Source organism: Petromyzon marinus, chromosome 6, assembly GCF_048934315.1.
Source record: "Petromyzon marinus isolate PM22_M1 ecotype Great Lakes invasive population chromosome 6, UKy_Petmar_22M1.pri1.0, whole genome shotgun sequence".
NCBI lineage: Eukaryota > Metazoa > Chordata > Hyperoartia > Petromyzontiformes > Petromyzontidae > Petromyzon > Petromyzon marinus.
Genome location: NC_133672.1, coordinates 2,633,984 through 2,653,264, shown reverse-complemented (window position 1 = coordinate 2,653,264; position 19,281 = coordinate 2,633,984). Strand labels below are relative to the sequence as shown.

Here is a 19,281-nt window from a genome sequence, read left to right as displayed (position 1 = left end):
CTCGAATTATGAATGGTAATGTTGGTCGTGAGAACCTCAGTATGAAATGAACTAGAGAATCCGGGATTTGAGCAGTGCCAGCTGAGCACCGTGACCTCTGGGGCACCCGGGGTAGTGGTTTTACGGGGCCTGTGAAGTCCCCGTGGTATCCACTGCCTGGTGGGTCATCGCCCGACCGCCACGCAGGATACGGCCACGATGCAGATTGGCAGCCAGGCAGGCAGGGAGCACAGCTGGAGCGCCAGGGCTGCTCGAGCATCCCTCCCCGATGTGCGTTAGGGTCGTAAGCCCGGCCTGGGTTTGGCGTAACGTCGGGCGTTTTCCCTCCGCGGTGCTCGGAGCTTTTCCAGCAACCGAACAAGGCATTGGAGAGGCATGCAACTGAATATTTTCACGCAGTGGCACTTTCGCAACCATTTGGGTGCGTGCTCTCGCCAAATCGACACACGTCCAAATTGGACTGCGTTTTACTAAGCACCGTGTGCCGGCCACAGGCTACTTAAAATATGACTGAAAACCCCGAATTCGACAAGCACGGTTGGCTACGTACGGTGCGAAAGAAGTTCAACATACATACTGCCCATAGACTTACACAACTCATATACTCAACACTGCCCATAGACTTACACTACCCATAGACTCAACACTGCCCATAGGCTCAACACTGCACATCCGATTAGCACAGTTGGCTACGTACGGTGCGAAAGAAGTTCAACTATACATACTGCAAATACAATAACAGTGACCATAACTAACAGCGGTCTCACCTACAGATGTACCGCTGGCTGCAGCAAAAGCGTGGGCTCCTTTGTTAAACGTAACGCGAACATTGTGCTAAATAAATGTAAGGCATAACAAAAAACCGCACACGTACTGTATGTACGTGCATTCAAGTTGGCAGGCCCAGATGGCTAAGAGAAGTTATTGAAAACGCCTGAGAACGCTTGAGACCGTTTCACTCGACATCTAAACTCAGTAGGTTTGCCAATAAGGCTGCCCTAAATGAGAATATATATGTACAAAAGTAAATAACAAGTGACGTTGTGACGTTATTTATTCTTGTGCAACGCTGCCCGACGCTGCATCGCGACAGCGTAAAATGTCAATCTCTCACCGCAACCTTTTTTTGCTGTTCAACTTTTTGTCAAACAATTAACACCACCGTACAAAACCAAAACGATTCTTTCCTCTTCATATTCTTTCCTCTCTCAAGACTCGGCGCCACCTGAAGACGAAGCGGACATTTGTTTTTGTCCGAACGCATAAGACGACGAACCACAACAACAATATCAACAACAACACATCTCAAGGACGCCGACACGGAACCGGTTTAAATTGAATGAGAACTTGAGGGTGCAATTGAGTCGTTGCTTCGCTGCATTAATTCCTCAGGCGGCCTCTCTGTATCGGCACTGGGACCCTACCTCTCCTCTTTCTCGACGAGGTCGTCTGATTAAACACAGCTGTGAGGGGGGAACAAACAGAGCGGTACCAAACACTTCTCACTGGAAGATTTACCAGAGCTGGCCGTGTTGACTGTACCTCTTTGCTCGGCTGGAATGAACAAATTCCAATCTTAATACTACTGTTAACGCCAGCCAGGCACTTGTGAAGAGAGAGAGAGCGCGCGCGCGGAGACAGAATGGAAAAAGCCTCCCAAAAATAAAATTCTGTGTAAACATCTTGAGGGTAATCATCATCACTATCACGTGCACAGCACAACCCAGAGGAACAAACTAATCAATCAGAGTTAATTGTGGGAAATTAATTGGTGAGATTAAAAACACAAGATAAAAACCCCCTGATGTTGGGCAGTATGGCCGTATTAACACTCTCATTCATTTAAAGGTTACGTTTTGCAATGAAGATCGATCTTCCAATTGTAACCCTCTCATCCCCTCGCTCTTTATCCTTCCCGGATAAAGAGGAGGCACACAACGCTTAGGCGGGCGCCAGGGCAAATCGGAACACTGGGGGGGTGGTGGGGGGCACGGTTAAACAGTTTCGTGTCACGCTCATTGACTTACAGCGCTGTAAGCGTTGCGAGCGCTGTGTTCGGGATTCCAAGAAAAACAATCTGGCGCGGTTTCTTTGCCACGATCCGCCGCACACAAAGAAGTGGTTGTTGCTGCGAGTTGTATGATCTGTGGACGCTTTCGTTCCTTCCCTTGTGTTTTTATGCAGTTGTTATCAGCGGGGAAATTATGACGGCTAACGTATAAATGTTCCTAAAAAAACAACAATTGATTTATGTTTACGAAAACATCCTCCGTATGGCCAATGAAAATGCAACTGTTTTAGATTCAGTTCGAAGTGACTGTTGCTTTATCCGAGAGAGGGTTAATTGTAGGACACACCGCCTTCACACTTACATTTTGGGGCAGTGCGAATGAGTCACGGTGAACTGTCGTAAATTACTGGAGTGGCGGAGCATTGTGAACTCGGTGATCTCAGTTCGAATCCCAGCCACGACTCACTTCAGCGATGGGTGATATCTAAACCAGTCCTAGGATCCACCGACACCAACTTGAGGAACCCGCACAGACCAGCGTGGTGAAGTATGCTAAAAAAAAAACCATGGCCGACAGAACAATGGGAGAGAGGCCTTCATGACGGTACGTTCAACTTCTTTGCACCATAGCCAACTACAGTATGCTAATCGGAGTAAAAACTTTCAGACATAAATCGCATGGAAATAGAGCCACAAGATACATTGCATTAATATAATGTTTTACATACGGAATTCACCAGTATAACAGCAACCACATTGAGTCTACAAAAGAAACAAGAAAATATAGAATCCAGAAACTAAACACAAGACGAGGCATTGACGCCGTATTGTGAGTTTCGGTTCGCAGCGTCCGCCTTGTGGATTTGACGAGAGAGGGCCGAGGATGACCTCACAAACTACGTTGTGCTCGTTGGGGTTCTTCCTGGGAGTCGTTTGCGTGATTTACGATGGCTGGAGACGGAGTGTGTGCGCGTGCGTGCAATGCCTCTAAACCCAGATGGATTACGCCGATCCTCCGTGTGCCTCAAGTTTATTAGCGTCTGCTCTCATCAGCAACTCCTCCGTGTTTTCACTGTAAACACGGCGAGAAAGTGACCCACGCACACGAATTAAAACAAAAAGACCGAGAGAGAGATCTTGCATGGAACGTGTGTACTGCGTAAGCCATCGATTTTACCCCATGGATCGCAATAAACGGCCGGGATGTTCGAACGCAAAACCGCTTCTGCAAGAAAGTAACGGAAAATATGACAAACATAAAATTACAGCCGCGCTCAGTTCTGTCAAGATTTATTTAGGTTAAAAATAATATGAAGCTTGGTTTAACACGTAGGCTTTCGCGACCAATATTATCCATAAGAGGTTTTTTTGGATAAGATCGCGTAAATATAAATGTGTCGCTAAACCCGCCACCACCCGACACAGCCAATTAGCAAGGTTTGTCACGTAAACAAAATACATGCCAATAATTGGCTGTTTCGGGTGGTGGCGGATTGAATTTATATTTACGCGATCTAACACAAAAAAGCCTCTTCTAAATATAGAAATCGTATTTTTATTTAACGTCTCCAACCACATCCTGACCAGCTTACATGAGCCTGACCACCAGGGCTTGCCAGGTGTTGTAGGCGCGTGGCTGTGAGGTGACAGGAGATGAGGAAGCTGAGTGTGCACCCCCCATGTATGCGTAAATTAGTTTTTTTCCGGGTTCCTCTCATAATCCAAATGGCATAAATCAAATGTCCCAATACAGGATCTTCCTGAAAGTGTATTTAACATTCAGTGATGACTTTCTAGAAAAATAGCCATTATCCTTTTACGATTTTATGAATGTTGAGAATGGGCTTTTTTTTTCATTTTCCCTACGGTAATCTATTTTCTTTGGCATAAACTGACCCTAAAAAAACTACGAACATAAATGCGAATGCTCTGAGATTGCCTCCTCATCGCAGGGTCGTTTAACGTCCAGCTCGTTTCATTTTGGGCAGCTATTTATTTTGAAACTTTGGAGACTGACTGCTCGCAACAAGTAAAAATAAACCAGACCATTATCAATCTCCCTTTCATCCTCTCTCTCTAGGTTTGGAGCTGTCGTCGCGAGCAATCTTTAAACCCCAACAAACTGTCGCTTGTTTATTAATCGTGATACGTAAATGTGTTTCTTCGTGAATGCTCATGAAACCAGATGCGCACTCTTTGAAGGAATGTGGGAACTCGACCGTTGTGACGAGTTCCCTTCTATTCCGCATCATCTCATGGGTTGTGATTTACAGAGACGGGCTCACCACAGACAACAGTTGTGTCACAACGCATCGATTCAAATGAATTAGTCTCACGCTTATGAAACGGACATCGAATCAATCGCGCAAGGAGCTATTCTTTACGATGTTTGCAAGCGATACACATGGATGTTACATGTAGGTTCAGAGAGCACGCGATACACATGGATGTTCCATGTAGGTTCAGAGAGCACGCGATACACATGGATGTTCCATATACAGTAGGTTCAGAGAGCACGCGATACACATGGATGTTCAATGTAGGTTCAGAGAGCACGCGATACACATGGATGTCCCATGTAGGTTCAGAGAGCACGCGATACACATGGATGTCCCATCTACGTTCAGAGAGCACGCAATACACATGGATGTTCCATGTAGGTTCAGAGAGCACGCGAAACTGGACGAGACGGAACCGATAAGGAACAATACGTAGTGGGTTCACGGGACACGGAGACGGTGGAGTAGAGACAGCACTGTTTATTCAAGCTTAACAGGGGTTATACTGGAAGGGGTAACGGCCCCTTCACCCGTATACACGCTGGGACACCCCTAGGCTATCTACCCTAATTCCTGTGCTCCCAGTTCCTCTGCTACCGGCGCTAGAGGAGGCTATCTGATCTGGCCTTGGTCAAGCACAGATCACGGCACCCCACCAACCAGACCGACCCTTAAAAGGGCTCTGGCTCTGAGGCTCTGGGGCCGCACCACCGGCTTACCCTGCCGGCCCTCAAAAGGACAGCGGTCAGGGAAGTCCCAGGGTCTATCTAGCTGGCCTTCCTTCTTCACTGGTTCGTCATTCTTGGCCCCAACACACTGCCCCGAGCTTTCTGGCTCCCCGCCCTTTATACCCATACACCACTGAGGGCGGGGCTATAGCGGACGTGGTTGTAGCCACCATGGTGTGACTGTGAGGTTACCTTCCCACACTGTTTCCTTCCCACAACACCCCTACAGGTGTGACTGTGTGTTACCTTCCCACACTGTGTGTTACCTTCCCACAAAACCCCTACAAATACAAAGGGAGATTTCCAAAACGAGAGACAAAGTCGAGCACCGATTCTTGAATCCAACTGTGATATTCTCAAATCACTGTGGAGATGAACCGCCGCATTACTGACACTTAACCTTCCACAGGACACTTTGTAGGTTTTGTGATGCCATTTTAAGAAATGTGCACATTGTATGAGCGTAAATTATTGAGTAGATAATTGGAATATAAATTGCAACGATTTATTGAGCGGATGGTTATCTCTTACATTTATTGATTACCCTCAAGTCTACCAATCAGTTCAAAACCCAGTTCATCAACACGGGAAAAGACAAATAACATGCATAAATCAATTATGTAATCTGTACTGTGCAGCAGTGTGGTCTTCTGTAGTTAATCTCATACAAGCCAAAAACTAACATCACGCAGAGCTCAAAGAAACTAGGAAACATTTTAAGAGGTTTCACCAAATTCATTGAACAACAAATGAAATTTAGAAAAACGATTGTTCTTCAAGATTAACCTGCAATTTTAGTTCGAGAAGAATGTTAAGTGATACTCGCCCCATTTTTCAAGGTATTCTCCTGATTCACGTGCACATTTCCACATGCGCATTATAATACCTGAATGCCGTAGAAGCGTAGAATCATTGAGGACAGGGACGCAGCCATTTCACGACACCTGATTTGACATAATTAATTTTAACCGACTATTTGAAAACTATCTGCGCCACACACACAAGCACACTTCTGGGTACAAGACGCTTATCGCAGCACTGTGCAGCGAACATTTCCCTTCACCGGAAACTTCATTTAGGCGACGATGCACAACAACAAAACACTTCACCGCCATCTCACCTTGCCGATCTGGTCGAGGATCGTAAACCATCACGTAAACTCCGCTCGCCGTCCTCGCAGCGCATTTTGGCTAACCACGAACATCCCTGCGCTTTCACAGATGCGCTTCTGTGGCCGTCTGGAACGTTCTTCCTTCCGATATTAGGAAGCCACTGGAGCTATTCCCTTTTAAATCTAGATTGAAAACTCATTTATTTTGAACTGCTTTTTGTGTTTAGTTTGTTGCCCTTCCCCCGCACCTCCGATTAGCACGGTTGGCTATGTATGTTGCGAACGAAGTTCAACACACGTGCATACATACATCTTGGAAATACCTAGACTGATTTGCGCACCTGTTGTCACTTCACGCAAGAGTCGCCAGATGTTCCTTCTACCACTCCACAACCCTTCAGCAGTGACCTGTCATTATTTTATGATTATATCCAAGTACAGGTTAACCTTGAATTTCCATCATATTAAATAATAAAACCACCTCCTGGCAATTTTGTGGAGACACAAAATAATTTTTATCACATGAGCTTTTATTGTTTTTGTACACTTATAAACGTACTGTTCTTCATTTTAAATAACAAACTGACGAGATAATGCTTGTACTTTGATGACGGTGCATCTGTCTGTATTCGCTCAATGATGGAGGGACTGCGGTCCCTTTCACAGTGGACTGCCTGGACCGGCTTGAATATCCTTGGAGAGCAGCAGCAATTGAAAAGGTGGCCAACCTTTCCCCCGTAGCAACACAAAACTCAACGCAGAGAGAGAAACTCGATAAGAAATCCTTGTGGGTGGGTGGGGGGAGGGGGCACTGGTTAAATGCTTACGCACCACACCAGGTAGGTTAGAGGACTAATTTTTGGCAATCTACTAGGAGGCTCAGGATCGTTTAAGATATCGCGGGGCCACTGATATTACCCCATGGGCGGGAATCAAACTCGGGTGGCATTCTCCACTCATCTTCTTCATGCTCAACTTCGGAATCCCCCCCGCATGGTTCGATCGTGTTGTTTGTTGCTGGCCGCCTGGGATTTGGGGGCCTGAGCTCAACAACTGTACATGTACCTTCAACTTCAATTGGAAGTTGCAGCGGTGAGGGCCTTTATGAGGAGCATCGTGTTCAATGAAACATTGAGATGGACGATGCCACGACGATTGGAAATGCGGCAAACCCTTTCTGTGCCGCAACTTACACTGCACACAGAGACACTCCCACGAGGAATCCATGTGGGAAGAACCCCACCGGTTCGGAAATGTACAGGAGATTGAAAAGCTTATGGAGAACAAACGCCTGACATTTTGACGACTGTTATGGAACCACTCCAGTTTGTGGACACGAGCAAATGAGCAAAGGGTTTCAGGACAAGATTCGGCCTGCATCAAGGGGTGGTGGGGGCAGGCGGGGGGGGGGGGGAAGCTGCTCAAATGTAGGCCAATCAGGAGGGAAAAAAATAATACATGGACAGACTCTTTAGAGAATTTGCTGCCCCGGCTCTTGACAAGAGTAATTTAGGCGCGAGCACGTTTGGCCGCTGGCTCTGCGACAGCATCTTTCATCGGAAACCCCGCGAGCGCTGGCGCTGCGATTTGGCCGTTGACCCAAAGGCGCGTGTCAGCACGCCCGTGGGGTCCTCTGCCAGGCCGAACGGCCCGGGGGGGCGGGGGGGGGGGTTGCCTCTCCGGCCACTCGTGGTTGAGTGTTTGCTCACGACACGTTACAAGACAAAGTGCGCCGGCCGGCTTGACGGGACCTCAAGGAAGCTGATTTTAAATTTGGACATGATGCGCCGAGACAATATTTAATAGATTAAATCTTTTTTTTTTAAGTTATATATCCTCTGTCAGCCTACTGACGGATGAAGGCCTCCCCGTGCTGTGCTGACCATACTTGATTACATCGGTGAGTGCGGACTGGAGAAGGAGGGAAAGGCCAGGACCGGTTCGGTTACCACTCACCGCTAATGTTAGTTGCGGCTGGAAGTTTAATTTACAAGACCAGGTTTATAGTGCAGTGTGCTAACCATTGCGACACTGCCCAAACCATTAATTGACTCAATTATAAAATCTTGCCATTTGATTGTTTCTTAATGTGTCATTGAAAGTCTTTGAGATTCCCATATATGCAAAGTGAATTAGCAAGTCAGTGCCCCCACGCACAAACGAACATTGAGACAAATCTCCATTTGCTGCCAGTGGTGGAAATTCCACAATCCTATGGTGACTAACCAGTCCTACCACGGGGACAACCACAGTTAATTAATAAAATGCTGACAGGGGAACTATAAATGACATTGCAATTTAGGTTTCCTGGCTGTAAACAGCGGAAATAATCATTGGTGGGTGGAGGGGGGGGGGCTGCTCTGTGCGAACATTTGACACTGCTGTTAGAACCTGTTCCGCGCACGCACAGCGTCAACAGTCTGAGCGCGCAGACGACGAGGACGGGCGCAGCCTGGCCCCACAGGGCAAGCCGACGTTCTGTTTACAATGGGGCGCCCAGCGACACTCCGCCAGCGCGTGTTTGCTGGTGTGGGCGGGGAGGGACGGGGTGCCCGCTCAGATGCCCTCATCTTCAGTGGACCTGGACCCGGACGAGCTGCGAGAACGTCCGGCAGACGACGGGGGGCGACGCGGGCGACGGCGGCGCTCGCGGCTCAAGAGAGCGACCGCTATGAACACCGCGGCGGTGCCGTCCTCGGTCGGTTCAAGCCGACGTGGTCTAATAAAACAAGCGGGCAACGATCACAAAGACACTGGGGGCCCCTTCCAGAAAGTTTCCCTGGAATACATGCGGGGAATGTGACATAGTATTGCCTCGAGGGCTGGTTACAGAATAAACAGTAGCAAGTCAAATAGAGACTAGAATGACAAACCGTGCATATCTTGGAGGCTGTTGCTAAGCAGTGTGTGTTTATGTTCACAAATTGCCAGCACTTGACTTTTTTTCTCGACTGTTACAAAAAAAAGGCATTGTTCCTCCCAAAGTCATTTTGAGCTGCAATAATGGCACTCGCTATTAAGGACAATTACATTCTGCAAATAAATGTGAACCTTACAATACTTGATACATTTTGAAAATGTTGGTATTTTCACGTTGATGGATTGTTTTAAAAAAAAAAGAACCCTCTGCATCTTGCAATCAACGAGCAATCTACTCCAGACCAGGTAGCTCGCAATCGGAAGGTTGCAAGGTTCAACTCCTGGTTGGGGCGGTCGACTCAGCCCATCATCCCTCTGGGGTCGATTCAGTGCAAACTTTGTGAGGAAGTCAACGGTGCTTGCCATACGGGTACCTTTCCCTGCCATAGGAATGTGGAATTTCCACCGCTGGGTCGGGGCTGTAAAGAAGAGACGAGCACTGCCTCATCGCTCGTGTGAGCAGCACACTCCATGGACCTCAACGTTTAGCTGAAAAAATGTCTTTTTAAACGTGCAATAAAAACACGCACACAAGGCATAAACACACTCTAAGAAACACTTAGAGATGGTTTGGGTCCTACTTAGGATCTTTCGTCTGAAGAGGCTTATAGCTAATCTACTGGGCTTAAAGTTAGGCAAATATAAGGGATGCACGGCTTAAAAAACCAAGATTTCCTTTCCAGCCTTGATCTCGCCTTGGGAAAACTATGTCTGTCCCCCACCAACCCCCACCAAATCAGGGGAGAACCGTTGATTCTCCTGTTCGCTCCCATGGGTAAACATCTGTCAAAACAGTTTTAACGAAGAAGCCAGCATCCTGGCTCAACCTAATTAAAACTTCAGAGAAAACGGGGGGACTAAAATCCGCAAAGTCGCCGCTTTGCTTGCGTCCGGGCGCGCGTGCCTACTTGCTTATGCAAAGCCGCTTCCGGTGAGACATCAAAAAACGGGCCTTTTGGGCCACGCAGTTAATCTCAGATTGAATCGGATTTCTGAACCCAGATGGGTTCAATTCATTCCTAATTTCTACCCCTTTAAAGCCTTCCATCAGTTAAAAGATTCACATCATGGGTGGTGGACACAGACAAAGGGGAAAATGGAATTATTTTCGCTCGCACAAATCTTCATGGGTTGAAAAGAAAAATTTTGCTTCCACATTGTGGAGATAAAATCGGTTTGTACATCTGCAAGTGAAATCTATAAATCTATTATTTTCATTCAGAAATGAAAGGGTGAAACTGCAATTATCAGCTTAATATTAGGAACCTTTTCCTTATCATTCAGCTAAAAAAAACTGTTTAATAATTTACACATATTGAACAATGCCTTTGAAAGGAACAACAATCTTTTCTTCAACAGTGATAACAAACCACAAAGCTTCACGGCTTTAGGAAATGCTCCTTCCATCACTTTCCTTTTCTTAACGTAACATTCACCAAGAAAAGAAAAACTGGCACAGCGCGGGCGTGACCCCACAGTGACCCTCGCGCGTCCACCAAAACCTTCGCATGGCCTCCCGGCTGTGGTGATTGGCGGCGGAGGTCACCGTTGGGTCGTCTGCATTGCTATACCAACACAGAGGGCACTCACACGCGGAGAGGCCGAGGGGCTCCTCAAGTTGGGGGGGGGGGGGGCAGCCTCTTCTACGAGAGCCGGGGCCTCGTTGTTTGGGTCCTTCTGTGCAACGCCTGCCACTCACCTGTGTCACTCCAGGAGACGGGCGGTGGGGGGGGGAAGACACGGCAGATGGTACATGACAGAGAGGTTTTTTTTTGCGTTACATGGCGTAAATATAAATGTGTCGTTAAACCTGCCACCACCCAACAGAGCCAATTAGTCAGCTTTGTCACGTAAACCAAACGTGCAAATTCGGCAGACCGGTTGTGTTGGGAAAGTAAACCCACTCCAACATTTACAATTCGAGTACCGTGGCGTTTCGCCGGTAATTACAACATCCAGCCTCATCAGGCGAAAGCCACAGAGTTGTGGAAAATCCTCCTCCTGTTTCAGTCTTAAATAGAGGGGATAATTGTGATGTCGTCACTTTTAAGCCAATCAGCTGCAAAGACCGGGGGGTGTGGGGGGGTTAATGTATTCATATAAATTACAATGGATGCATTATTCATAGCTACGGCAGATGGCTTTTCTATGTATTACGACGATGCATCGACTCTTTAAATGCCACAGATTTCAATGGCATTTTAAACGCTTTTTCATCGTCGTCGTCATCATCATCATCATAGCAGCCACGTTGTCTCAGCCACCCTGGTTTCCTCCGACGTCAAAAGAGACAATTGGCCAAACGTCGCAGCGACGTAGGGACCCTCCTCGAAAAACAAAACCTCCGAAGACTCGGCGAGGTTTTCGTGGGCAAAGTGCAAGGCGATCGTTGAACGTAACACGTGCGCAAACGTGTCTTGAAACACGGAGTCTAATCCACAGCCCTTTGCTAATCCACCGCTGGATGAAGATCCCATCCATGCCGCGTCAGTCACGGGGGGTTTTGTTTGACCATATTTCACCACACTCGTCGGTGCAGATCGGCGATGCGGTTGAAAATGTTAAATGTACGTTAAGAATACTTCTCAAGTCTGTAGGCTTGACACCTTTGCATATCTGAGGAAGGTGTGTGCCAAATATATCACAATAACAATAAATACACGCACTACATAATAAATACCCACAACGAGCATTCGTTGAAAGAAAATGGACAAAGATCCGGGCAGCTGGTAATGTTCTCCGGAGTCACGTGGAAACCGTGCGACCGTCTTCACATGGTCGCCGTGCATCTTGTTTGCGCATTCCTGGCTCCCTCTCGCACCTTGTACCCGCTGTTCAGGAAGCGACAACTTCAATTACAGTATCTCTTTTCTATTGGCTTTGCGTCATTTTTGGTGACAAGTAAAATGAATAAGAGAAAAAGTTCAATGCGGTCCGACAAAGGAGGAAAGAGGAGAGCCGACATCCGAGATTCCTCCCTTTTTCTTTCTCTGTCCGCTATTATCTGATGCTTCCATCCAGCCGTGCCATGACATTGTAGCAAGAAAACAATATTTAAAGGGGGCTGCAGTTCCCTGTTTTGACAATCGTGATGTATTGCTGGAGTCGGTCGGCAGTGGAAGCGGCATAGGTTTCACAGCTGAATAATAACAACCTACAGGAGGGAGGCATGACATCACTGCCACATGGGGGCCTCGACCAGGTCTTGCTTGTCCACTAGGCCGGTTGACGGCTCCAGGCGGGACGTAATTTTACAGATTCTGACCGTTTACCCCCCCCCCCCTCTGCCCCCCACCCTTCTCACAGCGCACTTACCTCACCGGTTAGGCACGTCCCAGTCTGAGTGAGTGAACCCTCGAGTGCTGAAAGTGCTGCGGGCAGAGACGCTGACCGGCAGGGCACAGGGGACACCCGGGAAAGCGCAGGGGGTCTCCCCCGCAGGACCCCAGCACCATTCCAGACGGGTCACAGGGGTGCTCGCCGATTATCCATTGTCTGGCGTTTCAATTAAGGGCCCAATTTGTCACAGTCACGCCAGTTCAGAGCAAATCCTGCGCCAGACAATTATCGAAAGCCCGTGCGTGAGGCAAGAGTGCGACAATGGATTAAGTGGTAAAGAAAATTCAAACGTGATAATGTGGATTTTAAACCCTGAAATACAAGCCGATGATAAAGGTAAGGATGTCATGCTTTACATAAATCACCGTGGCTTATCCAAAACCCATTTGTGATGGCTTTGGTTGAGGTTATTTTATTAAATTACATTTTATTTACACTTTTGCATTTTTGTTATCAGACAGCAAGACGTAAACAAATATTCTCAGTAATTTTTACGTACAATTACACGCGTAGATTAATTAAACCGGGTGAGAGCCAGATAAAACAACTGTCTCTTTGACAAGGGAGATCTAGAATATTAAAAAATCGCTCTCAGATGCGTTTTCGGGTTGTGCCGCATGTTTTTCGGCACGATGTCCACCGTTTTTTCCAGATGCTGGGACCTTTTTCAGTTCCAGTAAGTGGAACGAAACGTTGAACAACTTGCCGAACTCCCGGTTCAACCCAGAAACGCATCGCAGAGCAACGCAGCAGCACAGCCTACGCTGTGGGGACTAAAAAAACCGTGCAAAAACAAACACCTAAGAAACTCTTCTGCCATGCATATCACACAATCATATCGTAAAGGCCCAACACGAAGACGTGACAGCAGTCACGGGAGCCAACAGGTCACCGATGACAATAAGTCACCAATTACGACACCTGTGGTAATTGATAGAGATGCCATCATTGCGATTACGCACAAAAAAAAACCTACGGCGGTGTTTGCCAACAGCCGATGATTCAATTTGCATAATGACACTCGACAGCGGATTCCAGAGCTGACGAATGCGTTGGAGGATAACGTTTTGATCGTGTTGCCTATGTTTTTTAAATGGATTACAAAAAAAACGCCTTAATACTTGCGCCGAGTTATGCAGCTTCTCCAAACCTGCATGACTAAAATTGACTAACCCATCAGCGTCACTTTGTTTTAAAAAGGTGGTGGGGGGGGGGTGAACTTCTTTCGCACCATACGTAGCCCACCGTTCTAATCGGAGGTGCCGGGGAAAACTCAGGGGCGAAGGCACGACACAGCAAATGTTAAAGGAACTCCAAACACGCTGGACAGAATGAGTGACTCCTAATGTCCGCTTTGCGTCTATCGTGCATTCTGCCCTCGCTCGCATCCCCCCCCCCCCCCGTAACACGGTTAACCCCTTTATTTTTCTACACAAGCAGGCATACGCACCGCAGCACGCCGCCCGGACTCGGCTCCACGCTTCTTCCCTCAGCAGCGAGGGGGCTTCCCCCTTGAGCGTTGCCACGGCGTCGCTGCCCTGGAATGCGGGAGGAGACCCACAGGCCCCAGCGGGACAGCCCCGAGTGGGCAGCACTCACCCGAAGACGACGACACCGGGCACACAGAGGCCACGTGGGGGGGGGGGGGCAATAAGGCGATCGGCACACGCGGCGCGCGCGCGTTCGCAGAGGCGGCGGATGGGTGAGAGGGAGAATGGCCCTGGTAAGGGGCGAGCGAAGGTGGGGCAAGAGAAAGATGGGGACCTGGGCAGACAGGGGTGCGCAGACTTGGAAAAAAAGAGGGAGGTCAGCACCTTTGGCACGGAGGTTACGTCAACAGTAACCGTTTGTGGTTCAAGAGTCCTCCCTGCACAGCACTGCCACTCCAACCACATACCACACTCACCCCACAGCCCCTTGCAGCCAATCTCTGCCCTAATCAAAAGGGAGTAGGATTATCTGGTGCCCGGGACAGACGCCTCTCTGAGAGAACCACCCTTGGGCCACAGGAATTGTGTGTGCGTGCGTGTGTGTATGTTTAAAGACCTCACAAATGAAAGGCTCTTTTTTTTCAGTGGCCCCGTTTTAAACAAAGTATTTTAAAATCACATTTAATCAAACCTGACCGGGTTTTTGTGTTGCTCTGCCAGACCCACGATGACCCATAATATCTTACAGAAGACGCACGTGGCACAAACAAAAAAATTCTGCCACGGCTGATAAGGCGTCAATTCTACAAACAAACGACAGTGACGTGGCGCATTTTAAATGGCTAAAACGTGTCACAAACCTAACGCAACTTTGCAGTGATGTTTAAATAATATTTTCTCACACACATGAATAAATAAACAGTGGCCCAACTGTAAGCATTACCCATGCGTTTCGTTATAATTTATACAGGCACGCACTATTCAATTCGTTATACAATGCAAGCGGATCAATCATTGCTGGGACAACTTCTGTATTTACTCGCGACAGAATATAACTCCGCCACTTTGCGTGCACTCTGAGAGTATGTATGTTGGACTTCTTTCGCACCGTACATAGCCAACCATGCTAATCGGAGGTGCGGATGAAGGACAACAGACTAAACACAAAAAAAACAGTTCTAAAATCTAGATTTTTTTAAAAGTGTATAGCTCCAGTGGCTTCCTCATCAAAAGGAAGAGCGTTCCAGATGGCCGCATAAGCGCATCTGAAAGCGCGCGAAGCAGTGACGGTCATTGTACGACGGTTAGCCAAAAATTCGATGGTTAGCCAGAGATCGTGGCGATGCAGATGAGACGAATGTCTAGGCTCCCAGGGATTTAGCGCCGCAGTCGCGCCAGCAGCACGGAACACTCCAGTTGCAACTTTGCCTCCGTGTATCTTCTTTAAAGCCCTCCCAGAGGCGACTCGGTTGCAAAAGTAAGACCTCGGCAAATTCCAGGATAAAAAAAAAGATCCCGAAAAACCCCAAGGAGAACCTCTCCTTCAAGCCCCCTCGCACAATTAACGTTGTTTGTTTTCCTCCCGCCCCCCACCCCCATTGGTTTTAAACAACTACCCAAAGCAAAACACCTAAACAAACAAACAGAAGCAACTCCAATTCTGCACTCACTCACAGGTTTTTTTTTCCTTGCAGTTCGTAACTTCATCCATGCTTAGCATTAACCCGTGGCATTGTCGTGCGCACTCTGAAGTTTGGAGGTGTCGATCAACGCTGGATGCATCGGTCACCACAAGCAGCAACAGCAGCAGTCGCCTCCGCCATGACCTATCCACTGACGGACGAAGACCTCCTCAAGCTGTCCCCCATCACCTCGTGGTCACGCAAAGCACCAATGTCCACCTGGCGCACAATACGAGTGTTTTTTTAGTTGCGAGGCTTTTCAGGGGGTGAACATGGGGAGAAGGTGAACGGGGGACGATGGAGCAAAGTGTGGGTTCATTTGAGAGAATGGATCCCGATTGTGTCCATTTGGTTGGAGCTCGCCCCCCCCCCCCCCTCCATCATCCGCTACCCCCATGAAGTTGTTGATGGGGTGAGCGAGGGGGGTCGAGCAGTAATTCCTCTTTCCAAGCATCGCAGGCGCCCCCTCCCACGCTAAAACAGGAAACAGGTCTCCAATTAAACCGAGGCGTGATAAATGGCCATGAAATTGGCTTAATTACACCTTTAGTCCATAAATTCCAATTAGAATCTTTTTTTTCTTTCAAAATCCCTACTATGCCACCTTTGAAGCAAACCAATGATGCATGTTTGCAATTATTACGTGTTGGTTTTTTTACACTCCGGGATATCGCATATTCATACAACAATAATAACAACAACTCTCCCTCTTCTTCTGCTCGAATTGCCAACATAAAAACAAAAAACCCTGTTGCCGAACGTAGTTTTTCATTTTCCCGCTTAAAGGTATGAAATCAAATAAAAAAAAATTCAGTAGAGGGTACCAGCTCATGGCAGGCAATTAATCTACAATTACCCTAGAGGCAATTTCACTTAATAAACATCAAAAGAGAGAATAAATTGCTGATAAAAAAAAATCCACGGTACACCAAGCGAAAATTGCCCACAATTTGAAAAATAACAATTGAATAACTGCAGTTGTTACCATTATATTACGGCATTACAATGTAAGTATCTATTTACTAAACACACACTTTGTGTACCATGCATCAACTCACAGCTATAAAATGTTCACCCTAATTAGCTCGACGATTTGTTCAGAACAGCGAAACACACACTAGATTCCCCAACCCACATCAGGCAGTAGGCATGCTGAATCTCCGATGTCTCTTTAGGTTGTACTGTGTACTGTTTGGCATGATGTCCGACGTTTCGCTGAACATTCCGGGAGCGTCTGCTGGAAATCAGTTCCTGAAGAAGCTCCCAGCACGTGGAGTGAAGCGTCCAACATTGTACCGAACAACACGTGGTACCACCCGATCGGACGTGGCACCGCCCGTAAGAGCGCCACGGTGGCGAGATGTTAACTACTTCACCAGGTATACAGGAGGTTGTGAGTTTCATCCCAACCCCGATGCCTGTATATTTGGAGTTTGCACGTCTCTCTCCCCGTGGTCGCGTGGATTTTTATCCGGGTCCTACGGTTTTACCCCTCCACATTTATAATCAACGTGCATTTAGACTATTTGGCTGCTACACATAACCACTTCGTTTGTGATGGCCAGGTCGCTTCTGAAAAATAGCTATATAGCTCAGTGGGCCTTACCTGGTAAAATAAAAAAAAAATAGCTCAGTTTAAATAACGTAGATATCGGCGAGCCACGGAGCACAACCGCAGGCACTGACACCAGCAGTAATGAAAGTGCCATTTTTTTTCAAGCAGAACCAGCTTTGGGAAGCCGACGTTAGCTTTCATCAAAGAGAGCACGGAAACCGTGGAGACAATGCCCCGCTTCCTGTGCCGCGTGCAAAAGTGCGGGCATTGAATGGAAAGCAGCAGCGGCGGCGGCAGCAGCAACGGTTGTAAACTGTTAGCAGCCGGGATTGTGATGCACGGGAGAGGACGTGAGTGAAAGTGTGGCCAGAGGGGCAAGTGAGAGTTATTTCCTGTGCATATGAATGCATTTGAGAGGCCTTCCTGTTACAGCCCCCTAGACCCCCAACCCCCCCGCCCCCTCCTCAACGTTTCCTCGCTCCACACCTCTGACCCTGTGCAACCACCCCATGCTTCCTGTATTTTATACCTGGTGGTTTCAAATACGTGTACAGAGACACACGAATGTGCTCGGGCGCATGCCCAAACAAAAAAAACGCACAGACTGTTGGAGCGAGTGCTGCAGGCGAACGCCTATGAAGGTTGGAAAACAGTGCTTGAGAAGGTGGGTGGGTGGCTGGGTGGCCGGCACCTCACACCAACATCCCTTTCTCTGCAGTACCGGTTCAAACAGTCGCCACTGTCATTCGTCGTGAGCGGGAATCGAAGTCTGCGTGCCGGGCTCGTAGCGCGGTGCGCGAACACCACCACATCCACACTTTTAGCTCGTGCACTCCATGTGTACACATTAAATTAGGGTTCTTTCGATCGTTCTGCTCTTACACTGCAACCCATGGGGTTTCTTTTTTTTACATTTTATTTCATCAACAATAGACACAGAAAGAGGTAAATGGTGGGAACTAAGGGACAAAGTAACAAGAGAAGAAGCAGAAACAACAACCATGATGTGCACAGCGATGCCGGCAGATACAAATAATAAAATAATAAAATTACCTTAGGTGACATCGATCGAGCAAGGTGGAATGACAGCGGCGGGAAGGGGCCCCAGACGCTGTTCTATCGGTCCTGGTCTTCACGCACCGCCGATCACAGGTGCGCAAACCCTGTTGACATTTTTTTTAAATCGTGCCTTCCTGGAAATTCGACCGATCAGTCTGTCAGTTTTTCAATAAATCCGTTCACAGAAAACACTGTACACCTCTTAGCACGGTTGGTTACGTGCGGTGCAAAAGAACTTCAACATACACGCTGAAAGCAAGCAAAAATAACATTTTCTCAAACCCTTGTTTAGCACGTCATTGCTAGGGTTTTATCGCAAATATTTAATTATTGCTCATGCTTTCCCACGTTCGGGTCGGTGGCACAGATTTATTTATTTTACTTGTGCGTGTTTAGCAAGGAAAGCCTTGCCGAGTCTCAAGACTATTTTGTTTAGTAAAGTTCTGCCAACTTTTCGCAGTAGGGGGCGATGTTGTTAGGCGTCATCCCACTTCGGTAATTTGCAGGTTATTTTTCAGCACCGGAATTGTTTGGCCAATAAAAGCGACGTTGTATTTTCTTTAGCCGTGGGAATAAATCTGAGAACCCAGAGGGAACCCATGCAGAACAAAGGGAGAGAAACATACAAACTCCACAGAAAGGAGCCTAAGTCGGGAATCGAACCCAGGTTATTCTTCCTGTGAGACACACATGATCTCGCCGTATAACCCTGCCACAAATAAATTGAGCAAGGACAGTGATTTTGTTAGTTTTGATGACCAGACATTCACTTCATCGAGGCTATTTAATATTCACGTCCAGCGTCAAAGGACAAGGAAAATAAGTCCACTAAAATGTGTTGGGAAAAAGAATCCCTCGTGCGCAGAGATTAAACAATGTTTTCCAACACGCGTTTGTCTTCGGAAGTATTTAACTCGCAGTAAGAAACCCAACGGCAACTATCGGTGCAGCATGAATTTTACACATTTGCAAATGCAGGACTTTTTGTTCTGGCTTGTCTCTAAGTTTTTGGGCAACACTTTGATCAATTTGGCCGATTTCCAATCACGCAAGCCCCGAATAGAAAGTCAACATGACGGTACAGGTTCGTTCACATTGGGTCATCTTTACAAGAGTTACCGTGTCCCCCGCCCCCATTTGGGACAGAGCTAGTGCGTAAAGCGTTCAA

General features: G+C 47.5%; 1 long non-coding RNA gene across 1 annotated transcript; it reads right to left on the bottom strand.

Annotated features, from left to right (window-relative positions):
* Positions 1-12,783: 12,783 nt before the first annotated feature.
* On the bottom strand, positions 12,784-18,565 carry LOC142922906 (uncharacterized). Its single transcript, XR_012940409.1, has 2 exons — positions 18,108-18,565; positions 12,784-15,718 (listed from the first exon to the last, which is right to left on the bottom strand). It is a non-coding gene; the product is annotated as an uncharacterized LOC142922906 (long non-coding RNA).
* Between the last annotated feature and the right edge of the window lie 716 nt (positions 18,566-19,281).